The sequence below is a fragment of the Camellia sinensis genome, chromosome 4 (assembly GCF_055761805.1).
Source record: "Camellia sinensis isolate YWXY chromosome 4, ASM5576180v1, whole genome shotgun sequence".
Taxonomy (NCBI): Eukaryota; Viridiplantae; Streptophyta; class Magnoliopsida; order Ericales; family Theaceae; genus Camellia; species Camellia sinensis.
This window is the reverse complement of record NC_138964.1, coordinates 76,491,718-76,496,699: the sequence shown is the minus strand read 5'-3', so window position 1 is coordinate 76,496,699 and position 4,982 is coordinate 76,491,718.

Genomic DNA, 4,982 nt, shown 5'->3' with positions numbered 1-4,982 from the left:
GTTATAAGTGAAAATTACATATAGGTGAGGGAATGGGAAAAAAATTATTAATATATAAAAGGTGTAAATGTATTTATGGTGAAATGTAAGTATAATTGTAATAAAGTGCAAATCAAAAATTGTAAAGATATAAGTGTAACTGTCACTTTTTTATGTGTTAATTATTTATTTATTCTTTTTTCAACTCTCACCTATATATATTTCTTCCAAATTAGAATGGAATTGTCAGGGTGATGTGACATTGTCGTCACAATCTTCAATCATACCACTTTGTTCTTTTATTGGCGTCGCCTATTTATTTTTACACATTTTATTACTCTATTTGTTTGATGAAAAATATATTTTAATTTTTTTTTTAAACTTTTTGATATTTTATACAATAAAAGATAAAAATTAATGGATTTTTTTTTTCATGATCAATAAAAAATAAACTTATTTAGGTAGGAAATATTTTTCACTTTTAAAAAGTTCCAAACAAAAATTTTGTCAATGTCGCCACACCATCATTGCTACTTTTACTTCTACTACCACCACCATCACCGTTACCATTGCCATCAACTTCTCTGTCGCCCCACCACCATGCCACCACCTTTACTTCTACATTCGTTTCACCAACATCACCTCCACAGAAAACGTTTTCCGAAAAAAAAAAAAAAAATTGTAAAAAATGCTTTCCATTAGAAAATATTTTCTATCCAAACAAATGGAGCATAAATGAGAAGAGCAATACTAAGGTAGTGTTTGATAAAGCAGAAAACTGAAAACTAAAGACTAAAAGTTAAATATTGAAAATTGAATGCTAAATGTTAAAGCTAAAAAACTATTTGATAAAAAATTAAGTGCTAAATTAGAAATAAGTTGTTTGATATGTATAAAATCAAATTTAAAATTTATTATTTTCAAATTATATGTTTCAATTTTGATATTGTAATAGTGGTGGCAGGGGCATGGTGGTAGCAGTAGCGTTGATGGCGGCGGCGGCGGCGGTAGTGGTAGCGATGGTAGTGATAGTAACATAATGGTGGTGCTTGATGGCAATGAATTTATAATAGTGTATATCGATATTTATATTTAATATTTATAAATTCAGTCAGAATTAAGTAAGTTTCATATTACTTAAAATTTTCTTAAGAAAAAGCCTAAAATTTAACAGATACTTAAATTTTAAGTGAGATCAATTGTGATTATCAAAAAAATTTAATTGATTATCACTTAATGCATTCAATTTTAGGTGTTGAATTGGATCGTCAAACATCTCTTAATTCTTGCAGTAGGTCGTGGTCAAATAATTTTATGGGAGAAAGAATGAAGTAATTCCAACTTCATGGTTACGAGAAAAATTACCAAAAAAATAAAATAGATAAAACTGTGAAAAAGATGCACAATAATCTACTCAAGAAAGAAGAAGACTTGAAACAATCAAAACAGAGAATTAAGGCATGAGTGGAGTATAAGGCATGAGTTGAGTATAGAAGGAATTGATTTGAATTGATTGCAGTTTCATTCACTAGTCCAGGCTGAATGAAATATTATTAATTTTCGTGACCAGAGCAGTTGGAGTGCAAGTATGGCATTGATGGTGAACAGTATTTCTACTGGCTCAGACAAAAGTCGCCAAAAATTTATTCAGAATTAAATTATGTAGTAGATTTTGAATTGGTGTATTATGGTTTTACATATAAAATGAATTTTAATCATAAATTAATTTTTAAGTTAAATTGTCGATAAAAATGTAGTTTTTTAGTGTTGGAGTAAAAATATGGTTTTGATGATAACAATAATTCGACCGACTAACAAAAGTCTCCAAATGTTATTCAGAATTAAATTTTGTAGTAAAAATTGAATTAGTATAGTGAGTTTCACAAATAGAATAAATTATAGTTTGTCTTTTTATGTTTTGTCACTTTCTCACTTTGACCCTTAAAATTTATTTATCTATTTATTTATTTATTTTGACCCTTTATGATTGAAGTTTTTCTCAATATACTCTTAAATTTAATTTATGTTAAAAATTAGATAGAAAGTGTCATAATAACTGTCACATAATATAAAAATATATTATTATATTAGAATTTAAGTTTATGTAGACGTGAGTTATAAATAATAAAATAATTTTATCCCACGTGACTACTAATGTGTAATTTTCTATCTAATTTTTAACATAAATTAGTTTTAGGAGTAAATTGAAAAAAAGAAAAAAAGAAAAAACTTGAAATATGATAGGTCAAAGTAAGAAAAATGAAACTTTAATGGCCAAAGTGGACAGGTAACCAAACATAAGGACATGTTTGATTGGAAGGATTAAAGCATGGGATTAGGATTATTAATCCGTGAGCCCAATCATCCTATGTTTGTTTTGACATTTTGGTTTAGGACTATTAATCCAATGGATAATTAATCCAACAAATTTGTAGGATTATTAGTAATGGGGTAGGGGTAGGATAGTTAATACCACACTATTAATTTGATAGGATTATTAATACCTCACTATTAGTATTGTGAGTCAAACATGACGAAAGGGGATAAAGTGTAATTTATCCCAAATTTTAACCGTAAATAAAATTTTAAAATAAAATTCTGGAAAAAAAAATGTAGATTTGTATTGATGCCATGACGGTAAAAGTTGATTTTAGTGATGATGATGAAACGAGTGCTTGTGCAAGATTTTTGCATATAAACGCAAACAAAAATGACAATTATTCCTACGAAATAATGCATGACTTTTCTTTGGCTTGACATAAAAAAGAGAGAATGTTAGTATATCAATGTATGGGAACGAAAAGGAAAATGTTTGGTAGTCTAAAATTTTGTGGTTAAATGGTTTAAATTTGTCAAAACGACGTTATTTTACACTCAAATACATTCAAAACGACGTCGTTTTGAGTGATTTGAGTCACAAAATTTTGAATTACCTAACATTGTTGGAACGAAAATTGTTAATTCACATTGAAACAAAAAAAATCAGTACATCGATAAATTAATATGAATATGTCCAACTATTAGGTTTGGTCTAGTTTGATTCTGATTTAATTTTAATAGTTTCACAATTGGATTCGGCTCCTAAATTTTTAAAACTATAAGAATCAATTTGATTCTTCATTCCAAGCACCTTAAGATTGAATCAAGCCGGTTTATAAACTTGCCGAAAGCAAACTGTTTTATCGAATTTAAACCAGCACACCTATTTTTCCGAAATTTATAGCGAATGCCCTTTGATTGAAATAATTTCTTTGATATGATCTTTTCTCCTGATTGAGACAGTGCCAATAACCTTTTTTTTTTTTTTTTTTCCTTTTCTTTAAAGGAGACTTAGGCTAGAAGCCTATTTCTAAAACTCTTGGACCAATATGCCCAAACTTGAATCTTTGTAGGCCAAAAGGACATTATCTATCCAAAAAAATGCCTATTTGTTCAAAATTCTCCTATTTGTCTATCTGTTCAAATTGTCCAAATGTCACTTATTTGTCTAACTATCTGTTCAAATGTTACCTATCTGTACATGAGTCTCCTATTTATTTAGCTATCAGTTAAATTTCACCTATCTGTCCAACACATCACCACCAACGACCACTGTCGCCAGATGTGGGATCTCCTAGAAGAGTATTCGGTGTCGCCTTACAATTGATCCTCCCGTTTTGTTCACAAATGTATAGTGTGAAATGAGTGAAGGTCTAGATCTGGCATATATGTAGAAAATCCATTAATTGAACAAAATGCCAAATAAAGACCAATCACCAGTCTCGGAGTTGCCACTTAATATTTTTGGAAAAACTAGAAAACCTTGACTCCTATCAATATAGGCCACTGCCCGTCTGTAACAAGCCCACGGGGGACCTCGCTACAGCTCGGACTCGATTTGGGTCACGGTTTCTTAATCTGAACCAAAGAGTCCAAATCCGACAAATCGTTTTGAGAAAACAGATTTTTTGAAAGAAGTGCCAAACATGGACTGCTTTTCCAGATACAGAGTCGCCACCTAAATATTTTTATTTTGGGAAATTTAGGAAACCCTGACTCGGTGCCAAAGGCCACGTGTCCGTCATCACCAAAGTTGCCTCGGCTCGGGAACTTGGGTACGATTGGGGAAGGTCACTTCGTGAGCACCCCCGCTCGCCCGATCAAAGATCGACCTCTACTAACCATGATATCTATTTTTGAAAACATTGTGTGTTCTTATTCCGGTTATTAGCCTAGGTTACTATGTGATGCGCACAGCATACAAGTATAGACTGGATCGCTTGAATTGGAACAAAACATTTCATGTTTGTTTTTGAAAGATGGTTTGCTACTCGCAAGTAGGCTTAAAATGCAGATTTTGCCACCCGCAGGTGGGCTTAGAAAGATGGTTTTGCCACTATCTAGTGGACTTAAAACAAACAGTTGATGATTTATTCCAATCCAAGTAACCCAACCTTCACCCACAAGCATTCAGGCAGTTATATCACATAAGCAATTAGCCTCATGGTAAGCATGCTATTCATGGCAGTCACTCACACGCATGCAAGGATGCTAAAGCATAAAACTTACCGAGTACTCCAAGCCAAAACAGAAACTCATTAGAAATCATGCATGAATCCTAAGTATACAGAAATGCCTAATGCAACACATGCAAAAATGCAACTATAGCAGGCTCGGCTATTCTAAACATGGCATATGGAATGCTACAGCTAACACGTATTCAACTTTGAAATTGAAATACAATGCAGTTAGTATGATGCGCCGAGCCTGGTGCATGCAAAACAGATGAATGATGCAAACATGTTGTTATACTGTATGCTAACTGAAATATGCCCTAATCTAACCATCATAAGCGGATAAATAAAATGAAGAAAGACGTGGGGTTGGAAGACATACAACACACACACGCACACTTATTACAGTTATGCCTTCGCGCAGAGGGTCCGAATAAATATACAGTCCCAAATAAAAGAATATTACAGTCCAAATATTACAGTCCAAATAATGTACAAATTCCTAATTAA